We start from the raw sequence: 19,544 nt of genomic DNA, 5'->3' as shown, positions 1-19,544 counted from the left end.
TTTCCCATAGTGACTGGGTTAGATACCACTGTAGTGTTCGATAAGTGACCCAGCGCCAAACTATAAACGTCAATAACATGCTTCCAATGTAATGCACCGAGGCACACTGCCTCATAAACTGAGTCACTTTCTGCAGTGTGTGAGATTTGTTATAAATAGGGCATTATGCCGGCCAGTGCAGAGAACGTGCATGGCTCAGGCATGGAAAACGGTGGGTACCCCGAAAATTTCGGTAATTTCGCAACGATAATCCAGAAGAGGCACTAGGAATTTTGCTGTAAATGGAAACTGCTTAAGAATGAGGGAGAACGTTAGGCGTAACGTGTACATTAATAATTAAAGATAGGCATCTTGTAGGATTTAAGGTCATGGCTAAGCCAATAGTATTAGGAAGTGTACTACGGGAGATGCTGACACTAAGAGAGAATAATTAACGGATACTACTTATTTCGTTAAAGTAGACTGTAAGTAGGCTGTTTAGATTTTTATATTGGTAATGCCACGTAGCGCTCTGTATGAAAATCACTGGCTGTGCTGTGTGCAGTCTGTGGCTAGTTTGCATTGTTGTCTGCCATTGTAGTGTTGGGCAGCGGCAGCTGGATGTGAACAGCGCGTAGCGTTGCGCAGTTGGAGGTGAGCCGCCAGCAGTGGTGGATGTGGGGAGAGAGAGATGGCGGAGTTTTGTAATTTGTCATGAACTGCTATATATATTATGACTATTAAGGTAAATACATTGTTTATTCTCTATTAATATCTTTCATTTGTTAACTATCCCTATCAGTAGTTAGTGCCTTCCGTAGTTTGAATCTTTTATTTAGCTGGCAGTAGTGGCGCTCGCCGTATTGCAGTAGTTCGAGTAACGAAGATTTTTGTGAGGTAAGTGATTTGTGAAAGGTATAGATTAATGTTAGTCAGGGCCATTCTTTTGCAGGGATTTTTGAAAGTCAGATTGCGTTGCGCTAAAAATATTGTGTGTCAGTTTAAGCACAGTCATGTATAATTTGTTCTAAGGGGACGTTTCATATGTCGACCCTTAGCCTAGGATACCTCACTGGAATTTTCTGATTTTTTCCTTGTAGTTTGTGTAATTAGTGTAGATTTTGTTTATTGCTATTGCGTAATTGTAGAGACAATCTCCTTTGTAGTTGCAGTCTTTCATTGTTGCACAGTAAAACAGTTGTGGCATGCATGTAGATTTGCACCAAGTGTTTCGCACAGCTGCGCTTGCAATTAACTAGATATTATTTTCAGTTCTATGTTAATGTGTTCTCTTATTTTTGCTCTTAAAATTGTGCTTTTCTGTGTTGTCTTGTGAAATATTGTGACAATAATGGCGTGTGAAAAACGTAATACTAGGCTCCAAAGTAAACTGAGAAATGACAGTGAAGACGAAAGCAGTGTGTTAGCGCCACCGAGTAATGAATTAACTAATGTTCAAAGTAGTAATTTGGTAATTGTACATAGGGAAATGGAGCGGGCTGCAAACAATGGTGTAGACAGTGAAACAATTAGTGAACAGGGAAGCATTATCGATCGATCGGTCGGCAACAGCTCGCCTCAGGAATCCGAAATGACAGGACACAATCTTGCAAATACTGTAGATTCAGGTTTTGCGTCCTCACCCTTTTCTCAAATAAGTCAAGACACATTTTCTGCTATTCAAACTGCGAATATTGCCGGTTCAAATGCGTTGCCGAATAGCACTGAGGAACATGTTTCAGACACCAGTGCACTGTTATTACAGTTAATGCAACAAATGGGACAAAGGCTACAAAAGTTAGACACAACGCTTGAACAAAATCAGAAACAAATGGGACAAAATCTTCAAAAGTTAGACACAATGGAACAACACCAGAGACAAACACAGCAACAGTTAGACACAATGGAACAAAATCAGAGACAAATAGCAAAAGCTTCAAAAGTTAGACACAATGGAACAACACCAGAGACAAACACAGCAACAGTTAGACGCAATGGAACAAAATCTTCACACCACGCTTGAACAAACACGTGAAGATTTAACCACTGAGTTACATAACATTGAATCGAAATGTCAAAAAGTCTGTAATGACGTAAAAACACAAATTTGTGAGCATTTTCAACCTATTTTTTCGCGGCATGAAAATGCATTACAGAATCACGAAGCAGCCATAAAAGAACTGCAAACCATTGTTCATGAAAATCATGAGACCTTGTGGGCTAAAATTGACTCAGTTGCATCTACCGATTCGGTTACGCAACTTGCAAGAACTCTGGAAAACTTAGAGGACACAGTAGATTCGATTTCAACACAAATGGACACTCTGAAACTTGGTTCAGAAAAACACACTGAGGAAATGTGTTCACTATCGGAGAAAGTAGCCGAACTTTCGGATCAGGTCACTAACTTATCTACAAAGGTAGATGATGATCTGAATGACACAAGACCCGTAGCCTTCACTGACACAGAAGAGTATGAACAAATAAGAAAATTCAAACAAAATCAAAATCAAATCAATACACAGTACAAAAGAGAAATCCGGGAAGTACAAGATCAGTTGACGCAGGTAATACAAGAATTACGTATTTCAGAGGACACTCGCGCTCCAACACGGGAAGAGGAACTTAGAAACACGGAAAAGCCACAAAATAATAACACAGGGCATTTCGGTAATTATGAAAGGAATTGGCAAGGTGGACCGAATTTTGAGATGGAACCGCCGACACGACAAACAATGACCGATATGCTACTCGCCGACGTGATGACTTTGACTATAAGCTATTCATTACTACACGTAAATTCAAAACGTGTAAGAATTCTGCCAACGACATTCATCCACAAGCGTGGCTCCATCAATTCTCTCATTGTTTCCCTCCCAACTGGTCATTGGAGCACAGATTAGAATTTATGTGTGGCTACTTAGAGAATGAACCAGCTGTAAGAATGCAATCGCTCATTCACGATTGCCGCAGTGAAGGAGAATTTTACCATGCCTTCCTCTCAGCATATTGGTCTCAAGCTACACAAGACCGAGTAAAACATAGCATCATAATGATGAAACGTTTCGAACAATCTGAATTTTCCAGTCTTATGAAATATTTTGAAGACATATTGCATAAGAATCAGTATCTTTCAAACCCATACAGCCCCTCAGAACTCATCCGCATTTGCTTGATGAAATTGCCTGAACATTTAAGAAATGTTATTTTGGCAGGGCGCTGCAAAGACGACATTGAAGCATTTCAGGGACTCTTACAAGAATTAGAAATTGACACAGACAGTCGCGGGATGCCAAAACAGGAAAACAATCACTATAGGTCACATCCGTCACAATTCCGTGACGACAGAAACAATAACTGGACACGACAAGCCTATTCTTACAACGTAAATCGTGACCAAAACAGACACCACCCGTATGACAACCACTGGCAGAGTAATAGTTACAGAGAAAGATCGCATTTCCGTAGTAATGAATATGACAGAGACAATCATAGAAACAGACAATATGGCAACCAGAACTATTATTATCACGGGAGACAGAATAACTTCAGACGCAACGGTCCACCGTGCAGTGATAATTCAGGGAGAAATTCTCCACCACTTAACCGACAAGAAAGAAACTACAGGAACTACCGACATGACGACAGACGATGTGATCGTAACAACAGACGTGAATTTCATCAGAACTGGCGGGATTTAAGCAGGGCAGGGCCCAGGTCTCCAAATCCCAATAACGGCGTGCGCCAACAAAGAGACAGACAATGACTCGCACCACAGGCACCCACATGCGCCGGCTGGCTCAGAGAAAAATAACATAGACGCTAACCTTGAGAAAAATTCCAGTATTCTTTATCGACGTATACAACATGATATTTGCTTTGAAGTTGGAACTCTGCGCGCTATAAAGGGTAAAAGATTGCAGCACATTTCACATGTAAAACCGTTTATTGAAAGATAATCTGATTTTTAACTTTGTCTTTACCATAAAACGTTTCACTTCATGTTACTAGTATGCTTTAGAAACTGTTACCATGCAACAATGTTTGAAGTTAAATATCCAGTCAAGAACCAAGAGAACTTATTTAAACAGAAATTACGAATGCATTGTTATTGCGAACAGACGACACAGTGTAATTGTGTGTGTACATTCTTACTTGTTAGTTGCACGATTAGAACATTTACCAGGACTGCTAATGAGATTTTAATGCAACATTTTGGTTTACTTGAAAATACATTTGGGATTTAAAGTACTTTCTGTGAGATTAAAGATGACTTAGTATTTGGTTTCTTTGACAGCTACACGGTTATATTACGACACTACTAATGTGTGACACAATTTACATTGTTGCTTTTGCGGTGTATCTGTTTTATATCTGCACAGTTTTTCTGAATTCTTCTGGAAAGCAAAACATGTTTTATTAGTAACTTTTGTGGTATAGCTACAAGGAGACAGCCTTTTCTATAGCACAACAATACGTTACAGCACAGTACTTTCATCATCACAACAATAAGCGTAATAACTAAGATATCTCTACGCAAAGCATTTCACTTTTGTTCATCATGAGGTAAGTACATTGGTTTCTGCAGAACTTAGCTTTCGGAGGAAAATAAGTACGACACTTCCACAGAGATTATCTTACAACAAGATGCACATTTAGCACTACAGGACACGCATTTCAGTGATTAATTTTGCACTTAAACATTTATTTTTAAAGATTTTTGAATTATAAAGAAAGTTTTCCGTGATACATTTCATTCCATTGCTGTAATCTGTAACACCTGAGGGTATAATTACATTAATCCTCAGGGGGGTGCACGCTTACTTTGTGTATCATGTGTTTGGCAAGCACAAGGAGCCCTAGCTAATATGGTATTTGCTTATACAACTTTACACATCGGTACCATATTTCTCTAACACACAAATTACACAGCTATCTGATCATTTAACTGAGAGAGACAAACATTTATTTTACTACATCAGTGACACACGTTTACGCAATTACACCATTGGATAACTTCACACTTACGAAATTGTATTTTGTCTGTACTGTGTGAACTCTTCATATTTTTTCGGAACCATTGTGATACTATGAGAGCTTTGAATGATGTATTTGGTATTGGATCATGATTTTTAAAGTACCTTTGAGGCAGATGACACTTTTGACATGAGCAGAGAATTTTTTTAGGTTTTGAAATTATTGAAGGAAGCTATTTTGAGAGTTGACTGAGGTGTTATGATGTTATTATTACGATGACTATGTGTATTATGCTGTTGCGGTATGTTTATGATCAATAAGCTGATGCTATATGAGTTATTTGATTATGCTACGTATGTTATGATGAAATATTGAAGAAGTGTCGACTAATAAGGTAAGGAATAATGAGTAGTGGTTAGAGACTCTGGTTTGTGAATAAGGATGTTGGAAACCAAGAAACGTACTTTAAGAGTTATGAAATGTGTGTGTAAATGCGTGAATGTATCACAATGCCGGCGAAAATTTTTTGGACACTGTTATATTCATAGGATTTTGTTTCTACACATTTGCAACGCAAATTGTCGACCCGTGAAATTTTGTATATGAGACTGTCACTGTAGCGGAAACTGCTGTCGTAAATATTTCCGTAAGAAAGTTGAGTGACCACCTGCACGTAATGCGTTTTGGGCGCCCAGCTGAGAGGTAGTCATCTGACAAAAGAAAGCCATTAGGTGAAAAAAAAAGGAGGCCATTATCCTCGCCATTGACATTCCTTTAGAGAAAACATTGTAAATGCGACACCCTCATTACTTGGAAAGATACTTACATCTGCACACCTGATTATGACAAGCGTCTTTCTATGAGAGTTGAGAGCTACTGACTTACGAAATGCCACATAGCTATTGAATGATGTTTTTATGCTTTGGTTTGCGTAATTCCTTATTTCATTTAATATCTGGTTTCCAGCTGTGTTGCAGCATTAGTTTTATAAAATAAACTTAGATGCATTTGCTAATGTGAACACTTTCTGTCAACAGATCTATTAAACAATTATTTTGTGATCCACATTCTTCGAAAAAGGAGCTCTTGGAATGGAAAGAACAATAAGAAGGGACTGATAACAATAACTGCATATATAATTTTCTTTTCAAGTACTTGGTAATTTTTTTGTAGAATAATTCGTGGTGCACCACTTTACTTACATTGACATTAAGATGTGAATAGACATTTCCCTTTTCTGCATTGTTGTTTTTACTGTAATATTTTTTCTACTTGAGCTATGTCATGTTTAGGTATAAGTTGCTGCTGTTTGCCAGGCATAGTGTTATTGAATTTGACTTTGTATTATTCTGTTAAGCCAGTTTTACTAATGATTTATTTTTATTGTTTGCTGCACATTGCCTTATATTAGTTGTAATATTACAATTGCTTTGCTAATTTCTTAATGCTGCTTGCTTCGCAAATCTGCGTTTTTTTTCATTGCTGTTTATATTAATTGTTTTATGTGATGCTGCATTGCCTCGTCCCTTGGTATATATATCTGAGCTCAGTAGAATTTAAGTTAGCTTAAGAGGGGTAGACTATATAAGAAACTGACTATGGAGAATAGGTAAAGAATGCATTGAGAAGCTATCAGAAAATGGTTTGGCAAAACAAAAAGGATACTGTACAATGGAGAAAAACTATTTTTGACAGAGGATGTGAACAGAATACAGAAAGCAGGCTTAGATAGGACTTTTGGGAATAATGATGAACGAAGGGAGATCTCCATGCAAAATACTGCAGTAAAACAAACCCTGTCCTTTCCTTTTGTGTCATCCCTCTATATGTTTGTGTACCCTTGTGTATTTGTGTTTTTCCTGTCTTTGTGTGTTTAGCTGATGAGAGCTATGTTGTAGAATTTTCCTAATACTATGTTATTTACTTTGTAAAGATGTTGAGACATTATTTATTCTGTTTTGTTGCTCATATGTGAAGGTGATGTTTCAAACGTTCTTCTGATCTTTTTATGTATTTACTTATGTCATAATTCCTATAACACTGAAATATATATTTGTTTCTATTCTGTTGTAAAGCCTGTACTACAAATGTTATCTGTATTGTTATGTTCTTTAATGATGTATTTTGTACCTTTGTAATTGTATTCTCATGTTATAATATTGTAATTGACACCAGTTCATCAAATTAAGTAACGTGTAAGCATTCATTTCACTGCACACATTTCTGTTGGTCATAGTAATGCACAATATGTAAGAAGTTGGGACTGTTAGTGTTTGCATATGTGTTACAAATTCAGCAAGGGACTGGATAACAGCATTGCTGGTTCTAAGGGCAATTTCAAAAAATTTGTGAGTGCACAAGTGGTGGTTATGGACTTGCTATATTATCCGCAAGACTCTTCAATGGTGATTGTGCACCTGCACAGTCGCAGCAGATGGCTGGTGACCATTATCTCTACAAGGACTACAGTGGGTCTGCACCTTTGCTGACTCACCAATACCACAATCTCTACAAGGTCTACACTGGGTCTGCACCTTTGCTGACTCACCAATACCACAATCTCTACAAGGACTACAGTGGGTCTGAACCTTCGATGGCCCACCAATATAATTATTTCTACAAGGACTGCAGTGGGTCTGCACCTCTGGTGGCCTACCAATACCATACTCTCTACCAGTACTACAGTGGGTCTGCTCTGTGATGACCTACCTACCAATATTCTTCAAAACGTCGAATGACTCTGCTGTGGGTTTGCTCTGTTGTGGCCCATTACCTCTCAGCAGGTCTAGAGTCAGCACTGTCTTTCCATTGGAAGGACAACACTACTTCTTCAAGACTGCATGGAAATCCACTACTTCCGTGTGCATTTTCTTTTACTGCTCAGACTTTGAGAAAAACACTGCAATTTTACAGTGATGAACAATCTGGACTGTCTTTATGGACTGTGAGAAAATTTTAGCTTTTGACCAACATTGTATCAATAAGTGTGTGCTTTTGATATCTTTCTTACTGTAATTATGAAAAATTTTTTCAAATCTGTATTGGCCTCTGCCCAAAAAAATTTGTAAAATTTTTTGTGGGGAGTATGGGGGCTATGTAAGTAGGCTGCTTAGATTTTTATATTGGTAATGCCACGTAGCGCTCTGTATGAAAATCACTGGCTGTGCTGTGTGCAGTCTGTGGCTAGTTTGCATTGGTGTCTGCCATTGTAGTGTTGGGCAGCGGCAGCTGGATGTGAACAGCGCGTAGCGTTGCGCAGTTGGAGGTGAGCCGCCAGCAGTGGTGGATGTGGGGAGAGAGAGATGGCGGAGTTTTGTAATTTGTCATGAACTGCTATATATATTATGACTATTAAGGTAAATACATTGTTTGTTCTCTATTAATATCTTTCATTTGCTAACTATCCCTATCAGTAGTTAGTGCCTTCCGTAGTTTGAATCTTTTATTTAGCTGGCAGTAGTGGCGCTCGCCGTATTGCAGTAGTTCGAGTAACGAAGATTTTTGTGAGGTAAGTGATTTGTGAAAGGTATAGATTAATGTTAGTCAGGGCCATTCTTTTGCAGGGATTTTTGAAAGTCAGATTGCGTTGCGCTAAAAATATTGTGTGTCAGTTTAAGCACAGTCATGTATAATCTGTTCTAAGGGGACGTTTCATAGACGTAAGCCGATAAATTAGAATAAGAGTAGAAAGTCGCAACGGTATTGCGTGGTTAGGTTTGACTGATTTCACATCATGTGGCATTGTCTCAAAACAGCAAAAGCGTTCAGATACGATACACATGGTAGATGGTCGTTAGATATAACATGAGCATTTAAAACGCTCCAGGTCCATCGAGAATCGACGTTCGTGATAACGGTAGACCCACCAGCGATATCCAACCAAGTGAAAGAAGTGACATACCAAAAAGTGTATAACATGTTACAAGAGATGTGATCGTAAAGTAATGAGAGAGTTTTTTTTATGCCCGTCATAGTGGCTGTAGTTGAGGAAAAATTAAGGACAGCACAGATGCGGCTCTTATAGTGTCTGTAGCTTATACAATGATAGGATTAATGTACAGCACAGGTGGAGCTGGTGCAGCGCCTGTAGCTGGGAGGATTATAGGATTATTGTGCAGCACAGGTGGTCCGAGTATAACGCCAGTAGCTAGGTCAGTGACATCAGAGCTCTATTGCCGTGAGGCTATTGGACAATTCTCTCAGAGTGAGAGATACTCTTGAAATGGAAAGAGTAATGGTTGTTGGGAGTTTGAATCCTTCCCCAGTAATGATGTCGTGAGAACGTGACCAAGGCAAGGTTACCATGCATCTCCTCCTGTTCTCAACAAACCTTTCCACATCATAAGCTGTAAAAATATGGAGCAAAAGTACAGCGCACAAACCACAGAGTTCACGCAAGTCAGTATCATCAACCAATAGGACAGTACACATGCCATTCTGGTGCATAGGTCATTTCTCTTCAACATTGGTTAAGGTAGTATTGAGCCCACAGTTAATGTATTCTCCTTGTCAGTCGATAATGATAGGTGGTAAGTTATCAGCATAAACATGTAGAGGATGATAAGAGGAGGAACAGAAGAGAGAAAGTCAGATTGTAATGCTATGAAGCCCTCCTGATACCTCTCCCCTCCCACATATTGGAGCTAAGAGCTGCCTTCCAATGAGAAATAATTTGAGGAAGGACAAGTAAACTGTTTACAAAGACATCTGTGTAGGACCAGGTGCTGGTGAAGTTGGACAGGGAGTGTACATTGTGGAAAGGACAACTTGACAGCACGAGTGGAGGTGGAAATGTGAAGTGTAAATAATTGTAAATAAAATAGTATCTGTGTTTCAGCTAAATCAGAAAGCGACTATTCTTCGTATAAGGGGTGAAATATAACGGGAAACGTAACTTGAAGCCAGCAACAGGTGACAGGCCATGTACTGTATACAGCTAGGCATTGCCCAGTGACTTATAATATTCATTCGCCTCTGTGTGACGAAAACAGGCCGGTCAGCAGGAAGAACTGCAGCTCGATCCACTGTCAATTACGCCAACTGGTTCAAAATGGTTCAGATGGCTCTGAGCACTATGGGACTTAACATCTATGGTCATCAGTCCCCTAGAACTTAGAACTACTTAAACCTAACTAACCTAAGGACAGCACACAACACCCAGCCATCACGAGGCAGAGAAAATCCCTGACCCCGCCGGGAATCGAACCCGGGAACCCGGGCGTGGGAAGCGAGAACGCTACCGCACGACCACGAGCTGCGGGCACGACAACTGGTCATTGCCCTCATTTCAAATAATTTGTCGTGGCACAATAACACCGTGCCTCCCGCAAAGTCATTGAGCTGCAATAGCATTTAAACCCACCTAAAAGTAGCCCATCAGCATTTGGCCAGCTACGCAGTGTATCATACCCTGCTCTTGAGTGTCAGTGAAGACTTTCACGCTGGGAAATACCACCACCATGTAACTGGGGCACCAAGACCTGCTATGCCAGCCACCACCGCCTGCTGTGCAGCTCCACAGAAAGCCACAAGTGGTGCTTGACTGCTGCCGTCAGTTCACTATCAGCATACCAGATATGCCAACACGGCAGTGCTGCCCAAGCAGCGCATGTTCACCATACATTTCACCATCTTGCCTGCTGCTGCATCACCAGAAAATTATGTGAAGACGGAAATTCACTCAGATGACTGAATGAGTTGGCTGGATTGATTAAAAACTTTAGGAGTTCATCCTCATGCCTGTCTACAGGCATTTAGGGTCAGTCACATGATGGAGTCCAAGCTGTATAAATTAGTAAAGAAGTAATAGAGAAGTAAAGCGGTGAGGACGGGGCGTGAGTCGTGCTTGGGTAGCTCAGTTGGTAGAGCACTTGCCCGCGAAAGGCAAAGGTCCCGAGTTCGAGTCTCGGTCCGTCACATAGTTTTAATCTGCCAGGAAGTTTCAATAGAGAAATTATTATATTTCCACCAGGAAGTTCTTCAGCTGCTCCACACACCGATCACATCTTCACCAGAGAATCTTTCAATAACAGTTTCATTTATAATAAATAGTTTCAGTATTACAGCAATATAGCAGTGCACTCGTTGACTCATCTTGACGTTTGCCCGTTGGGTTTCCCACACGCAGGGACAGGGGCTTGTCTACATGCAAGGGCAATGATGTCACAGACTACATTCCCTTATCTGTCATGTGACAAGCCACGTACACTCTTACTTGACACGTGACACGTGACAAATCATGCCCCCACTCATCTCCTTCCCTATAACCTCCCCCTACCTCCAGCTAATCAAAATTCAAGATGGCAAAAATAACCCAGTTGTGCTAATGGGGAATTAAAAATTCAAGGTGGCAGAACTAGCATAATTATGCTTCATATGCTTCATGCCTCTCTCCAGCCAACCACAGTGAAATACTAAAACGAAACTTCCAATCAACATCCAAGATGATGGATCTAAACTAACAGTCATAGTAAGAAATTTAAAAATCACTTTTCTCTCCAGCCAATCACAACCTACTATTAAAATGAAACAGCCAATCAAAATTTAAGATGACAGAACTAGCCCACTTGTAGTTTTTGACCCCTACAATCAGCACATAGTATTTTACCCAGTATTAAAATGATACACTCAGTCACAATGTAGCCCATCTTGGCTGTGTTCAAAAGTATCTCCATTATTTATCCAAACATTAAATTTACAGAATCTCCACATCTAAAGTTCGTCATCAAAATGCAGACACTTAAAAATTATGTAGTCTCCACCCACACAGCGCAAAATGACACAAAATATTGGCACCTATTTTTTCATTACTGGCGACGAAAGAATGACTGAATCATGTCACCAGTTGTATCTGTAAATTTCATTGAAAACTATATAACATTTGCTATGGAATATTAGAATGAGTATAAAATATACTGGCATAAATAGTTAAAAGCCAGCATCTGCTTACGCAACGTAATTAAGGGTTTAGTAATGTGTAGTTGCTAAAGAAGAGTTTTGATTTAAATTCGGTTCTGAAAAACTTCAAAATACGAAATAAAATCAACTTCTGATTTACGGTCCTTCTGTTTGTCACATTCAACAGATGGCTGCACGTGTAAGCCTTCGAAATTCCGTTATTGAATCATAGCGTAAGGTACAACAGAATCTCAAACCAACTATTTTCCATAGCTATGATATTTGCGAGATGTCACAGTGTCCTAAAGTGCCTGCAAAAGAACCTGAGTGATACAAAAAATTCAATGTGTACATCAAGTATTACAATGTTATTTATCACATACATATCTGTCAAACTGCTATCTGAAGCATGACTGTGGACTCTTAAATTAAGTGCCTCAGTCCTATTTCCACAATGAGACACATGTGGTAAAATAATAAGACAGCTGACATACCAAGGTAGGCCCAAAAGATTGGAACTAACCTGACCAGGCAGAAAACAAATGTTGGCTAAAATACTAAGCAAACATACAGACAAATAGGCATCCGAATGTAATTATTTAGGCCTTCTCTTGGTGTAAGTCGACCTCAAATTAAAAATTTAAGTTTTACAATGGTATCTAAATATATAAAGTGTGTTCGATCTGACGCTGAGTACTGTCATCACTTAACATTATTCAGTGAAAGTGTGTAGTCGGTTGACCTTGAAGAGCAGCCACAGGTGTAGTATATTCATTTCTTACCTATACAAACACTTTCTTGTTTTTGAAGAGTACGATAGGTAGATTGTATTTATTACACTGAACTGTGTCTGTTTCCACGTAGGAAGCTGGTTGGTATTTAATTTAGGATATATTATTCATATCGCATGTAGTTTGCCTACAAAACGCAGTTCAGTGCTACTTCGATTTTCTTGACAGATACAGAAGTGATAAATTGGCTATCTAATAGATATGTCTCAAATATTTCCTCAGCTTGTAATAACGTACTCTTTGCAATTGATGTATTATTCATATTGCATGTGCCTTGCCTGAAAAATGTAGTTTAGTCCCACATCGATTTCTTGAAGCAGATACAGAAGTGAAAAATTGTCTATCTAATAGAGATCATCATCATCATCATCATTTAAGACTGATTATGCCTTTCAGCTTTCAGTCTGGATTATAGCCCCCCTTATACAGTTCCTCCATGATCCCCTATTCAGTGCTAACATTGGTGCCTCTTCTGATGTTAAACCTATTACTTCAAAATCATTCTTAACCGAATCCAGGTACCTTCTCCTCGGTCTGCCCCGACTCCTCCTACCCTCTACTGCTGAATCCATGAGTCTCTTGCGTAACCTTGCTTCTCCCATGTGTGTAACATGACCCCACCATCTAAGCCTGTTCGCCCTGACTGCTACATCTATAGAGTTCATTCCCAGTTTTTCTTTGATTTCCTCATTGTGGACACCCTCCTGCCATTGTTCCCATCTACTAGTACCTGCAATCATCCTAGCTACTTTCATATCCGTAACCTCAACCTTGTTGATAAGGTAACCTGAATCCACCCAGCTTTCGCTCCCATACAACAAAGTTGGTCGAAAGATTGAACGGTGCACAGATAACTTAGCCTTGGTACTGACTTCCTTCTTGCAGAAGAGAGTAGATCGTAGCTGAGCGCTCACTGCATTAGCTTTGCTACACCTCGCTTCCAGTTCTTTCACTATGTTGCCATCCTGTGAGAATATGCATCCTAAGTACTTGAAACCGTCCACCTGTTCTAACTTTGTTCCTCCTATTTGGCACTCAATCCGTTTATATTTCTTTCCCACTGACATTTTACTCGGACTCCTACTGTTTGCAATTTATTTCTAAAAACTTGTGTAAGATGAAGTAGACCTTGAATTAAATGTGTATTTTTCCACAGTGTGTTACACCTTTAAATGTCAAAGTTCTTTATGAAATTTTTATTATAACCTTTATACCTACAATTTTTCCTTTCATTAACTCTGCAATATACACTCCTGGAAATGGAAAAAAGAACACATTGACACCGGTGTGTCAGACCCACCATACTTGCTCCGGACACTGCGAGAGGGCTGTACAAGCAATGATCACACGCACGGCACAGCGGACACACCAGGAACCGCGGTGTTGGCCGTCGAAAGGCGCTAGCTGCGCAGCATTTGTGCACCGCCGCCGTCAGTGTCAGCCAGTTTGCCGTGGCATACGGAGCTCCATCGCAGTCTTTAACACTGGTAGCATGCCGCGACAGCGTGGACGTGAACCGTATGTGCAGTTGACGGACTTTGAGCGAGGGCGTATAGTGGGCATGCGGGAGGCCGGGTGGACGTACCGCCGAATTGCTCAACACGTGGGGCGTGAGGTCTCCACAGTACATCGATGTTGTCGCCAGTGGTCGGCGGAAGGTGCACGTGCCCGTCGACCTGGGACCGGACCGCAGCGACGCACGGATGCACGCCAAGACCGTAGGATCCTACGCAGTGCCGTAGGGGACCGCACCGCCACTTCCCAGCAAATTAGGGACACTGTTGCTCCTGGGGTATCGGCGAGGACCATTCGCAACCGTCTCCATGAAGCTGGGCTACGGTCCCGCACACCGTTAGGCCGTCTTCCGCTCACGCCCCAACATCGTGCAGCCCACCTCCAGTGGTGTCGCGACAGGCGTGAATGGAGGGACGAATGGAGACGTGTCGTCTTCAGCGATGAGAGTCGCTTCTGCCTTGGTGCCAATGATGGTCGTATGCGTGTTTGGCGCCGTCCAGGGGAGCGCCACAATCAGGACTGCATACGACCGAGGCACACAGGGCCAACACCCGGCATCATGGTGTGGGGAGCGATCTCCTACACTGGCCGTACACCACTGGTGATCGCCGAGGGGACACTGAATAGTGCACGGTACATCCAAACCGTCATCGAACCCATCGTTCTACCATTCCTAGACCGGAAAGGGAACTTGCTGTTCCAACAGGACAATGCACGTCCGCATGTATCCGGTGCCACCCAACATGCTCTAGAATGTGTAAGTCAGCTACCCTGGCCAGCAAGATCTCCGGATATGTCCCCCATTGAGCATGTTTGGGACTGGATGAAGCGTCGTCTTACGCGGTCTGCACGTCCAGCACGAACGCTGGTCCAACTGAGGCGCCAGGTGGAAATGGCATGGCAAGCCGTTCCACAGGACTACATCCAGCATCTCTACGATCATCTCCATGGGAGAATAGCAGCCTGCATTGCTGCGAAAGGTGGATATACACTGTACTAGTGCCGACATTATGCATGCTCTGTTGCCTGTGTCTATGTGCCTGTGGTTCTGTCAGTGTGATCATGTGATGTATCTGACCCCAGGAATGTGTCAATAAAGTTTCCCCTCCCTGGGACAATGAATTCACGGTGTTCTTATTTCAATTTCCAGGAGTGTATTATAATGATGAGGCAGATGGAGAATTATTTTCTGCTGACATACATGTGAGATAAAATTTAATAATGGGGCAGAGGTAGGAAGAGAGAAAATATTTCCTACGATAAAATGTTAATGACGAGACAGTACAGAGGGCAATTTGGTGTCACATCATTTGTAACATCGGTCAATTTGTCATACGGAAGGCAATTTGTTACAGTTTTTTTTAAATGTAATTTGTTACAATTTTGAGGACGTTTATTACAGGTATGTTGTAATATGGTTTAAATTGTCTGATAAAAGGCATTTTGTTGCATTTTTTTGTGTAACATGGATGGAAATTTGTTACGCTTTTGATGTAACATAGGTTAATTTCTTATATGGAGGGCAATGTTTGCAACGTCGCTGAAACATGGAGGAAAATTTGTTACAGTTTTTAGAATAATTCGCTATACCTTGGGGCCAATTTGTAACAGTTTTGTGTCAAAACGGATACAATGTGGGTGGAGGGAGGACGTTAATTCAGTTAGAAGCAAGTTGATACTGGTTTAGAGGAAAGTTGAGAGAGTTTTGGAGGCATGTTGATACAGTTTGGGGGCAAGCTGATACAGTTTCAAGAAGTTCTGGGGCAATTTATTACAGTTTTGAGGGCAGTAAATTGCAGTTTTGAGGGAAACCATTTAACTATTTAAAATTGTAGATCAACATGTCGCACATGACTTTTTCTTTATTTTTATATGTTACACTCAACCATGGGCGTGTTGATGATTTGTGTAGCAGAGGGCTACTTGCTACAAATACTGTGCTGTGTATATTATTGCTCTGAGACATAAAATGTTTATGTGTGACAGCAGTGCCATACACAGTCCAATATTTGTAACATGTAGCCCTCGGCTAAATAATTTCTGAAGATGCTTACATTGTTCAAGTGAAACATGTAAAAATAAACAAAAAGTTACATGTGGCTTGTTACTGCTGAGCAGTTTGATTCCTAATAGTCGCTGTTCCCCAGCAGGCAAATGTCTGCGCTCTCTACATTTAACTATTTACCATTTAACATTTACTATTTACTGGTTGTTGTTCATCATTTAACTTTTGTCATTTGCCATTTATCATTTACTGTTACACATTCATGATTTGCCATTTAAACATTCTCTATTTAACTGTTTGTGCGCGCATTTCGGAGGCAAATGTCTTTGACTTTCAAGGAAATAATGCAACTTGGTGGTATTTACAGGCATCAGTTTAATGTTATGCTGATTGAATACAGAGGTATGTTTGTATATGGGAATATCACATAAATAATGAATATCTTTGAATTTGGTGCCACTTTTACACATCTTTTTAATATTAAGCTGTTGAAACACAGAGGTATGTGCATGTAGATAAATATCTTTACACTATTTCTACAGCTCACGTTAGTTCTATGCTCATAAATTACAAAGGTTTGTATGAGTACACAGGTATCTTTGACTTTAACAGAAATAATGCTTATCTCGGCCTTTCAACTGAAGGTTTACATAATTTTGTACTTCATGTCTGGCCCTATTTTTACAAATAATTTTAATACTTTGCTATGCTTGGCTGGAGAGGCCGAACTGGGCTATTTGGATTTTTTGAATTTATTTCACTTTCTTATTTAGTGGAACTACATTTTAATACTGCAATGTAACCGGCTGGAGAGGAGTAGGAGGGCCATGGCGAGCTCAGCTAGGCTAGTTCCGCCATTTTGTATTTTTATTTTTTTAATTTTCCACTAGCACAATTGAGCTAATAGGGCCATCTTGGATTTCAACTGGCTAGGGAAGTGAGGGAGACAGAAGGTGGTGTGGCTTGTTACGTTATGGATAAGGGGGCATCGCTGCTGCCCCCTGAATTGAAGGGCCAGTGACCTGGATCACGTGATGTAAGCAAATTAAAACTTTACGGCATGTGTTCCTTGAGTGTGAAGGACCGTTTCAGAAAAAAAAAATGTATAGTTGTGAGTTGCTTTCTAATGTCAGTAACAGTAGTAAGGCAGATCACGTGTTTGTAATTTGCTTAGGCGTTCGAGAATATTTCTCGCTTAAGTCGGTATCATAAAATCGTACTGCTACGAGTATTTATCGGCACAGGACGAATGAATAATACATAACGTACCTTACTCAAATTCGAACGTTACATACACGTTTATATAACTTTTTTGAATCACATGTTCATTTATCGTCAACCACAGAGGCAATGAATCAAGCCATTAAACAAGGCACTGTGAAGAATGTCGCAAACCTCAACGTGCGCTGCGTGTTAGTACTGAATAAAACTGAATGTTCAACAGCTATATTGTGGATTACTTTCAAGTTACTTACAATTTCAGGAATTGTTTATGTGCAGATATATGCAATCCTTATACCACACTTTCTACTCCTTTGTACATTACATGAATCTTGGCTAATCAGTTGTTAAAGGTTAATCACGAGGGGGGAGGGGGGGGGGAGGCAATGAATAGTCAGTCAAAAAAGAAACGTGAACTTTATACGAAAAACGAAGAAATAGCACATAAGCATCATGTGAGACTTTTACATACTTTTCTACTGGTTTTCGATTTTCAACCTCCTATATTTTTCCATCATAAATCTTAAAGTCAAATTGTGGTTCTGACGTATCTCTCCAGCAGAATTCTTAAAGTTTTGTGTCGGGACTGGACAAGAAGTCTCCTCATCTTCTTTACGGCCAAAGTACATTACACGATTTTTTGTGCTCAGGACTCGAACTCTTCCCTGGAGGACACAGGCTTGTCAAAGGCACTTCATTACGATGAAGGGAGGGGAAGAGACGCCCCCGTCCTCCAATAAACCTGAGTGCCTCGCCAGCGGCGGCGCAGCTGCTGCAGACAGCGGCAACCATCCTTTGGAGGAGAGGCGGAGGAAGTCGTCGTAGGATTAGTGCTGCGCCGTAGCGCAGACGCGCAGCAGACGGAAACCTAAAAATAAATAGCGCCAAGTCGCTGTCGCCCGCAGCAACGGTAACAACGGTAACTGCAGGCACTTCTCTTTCTGACGGATTACATAGGCTGGCTGGTGGCGTAATAGTGACGTAACTCCTAAGGTAGCTAACGACTAACGGATCTGTAACAATAAAAAGTAGACTAGTTTCCAATTACCGTCTCACCTGGAAGGGAGGTACATTGTTTATAACCGTAGTGTGAAGGTGAGAAATGAGGGAAAAAACGTTGCACATTTTTTAACACAGATGTTAACAGCAACTGCGAGTACCTTCCAATGATAATATAAGCAGCCAGCCAGTTGCCAGAAGTTTATTTACTAAAAACTTGGCCTAAATTTCGATACTACTACGAATATCTTCTTCATAAGTACATGCTGTTATACTGATCACAGTAAAACACATTACATAATCACGCACTAACCAGCTCAACTCAAATACAGTAACGATAATTAATATGCAACTGAGAGTGTAATGTGAGATAGGTATGGCTTCTGAACAGAGGCAAACGTCGAGCTGATTTCTGTAACATGTTTTAATGTAACCAATGTAAGAGTGTCTACTTCTGAAGAAGATACTCATAGTAATATTGAAACCCAGGTCACGTTATAAATAAACAAACTTCTGGCAACTGGTTGGGTGTCTTTTTTGTCAATTGGAGACAATATTATCAAAGGAAAGACTGTTATTACATAGTGCGTCTGCTTTACAGCATAAATTGACGTAACACGATTGTGTTTAGACAATTGTCGCGCTCCAGGATAGCTGGCGAAATACGAGACATGTTCAGAAAGTAAGTGTACTGAGACCATAATGGGCTGTAGTTTTGTCTTCTTCAAGGATTGGCCGTAAGCAGCAACACGGTAGTACAAAACTCACGTTGTAGTGTCCAGTTACGTGAATGATGGCGGTAAGAAATCCCGCCAAGTGCGAGTCATGTCCTGTTGTCAGCTTTCTACTGGCGGAAGGAATTGCATCAAAGGAAATTTTTTCGGGAATCAAAACGATTTATGCAGAGGTGTTATGAACAGAAAGAGTATGTTTAAGTGGTGTAGGGAGTTTAATGAAAGCAGAACAAATGTTCATGACGAACACAGTAGTGGAACACCTTAAAAATTCGGGGAACCTGTTCGTGAAGACCGCCGATTGCCAGTGGATGAAATTCCTGTTTAAGTTGGGTCCCAAAACAGCTGAGGCAGCAGCACAAGAAAGAACAGGTCAGTTGCACCCGTTTGTTTCTTGAGTGACTTATATTGGGATGTGAGGATTTT

This window comes from Schistocerca cancellata, chromosome 2, assembly GCF_023864275.1.
Source record: "Schistocerca cancellata isolate TAMUIC-IGC-003103 chromosome 2, iqSchCanc2.1, whole genome shotgun sequence".
Taxonomy (NCBI): Eukaryota; Metazoa; Arthropoda; class Insecta; order Orthoptera; family Acrididae; genus Schistocerca; species Schistocerca cancellata.
Note: the sequence above shows the minus strand (reverse complement) of the source record.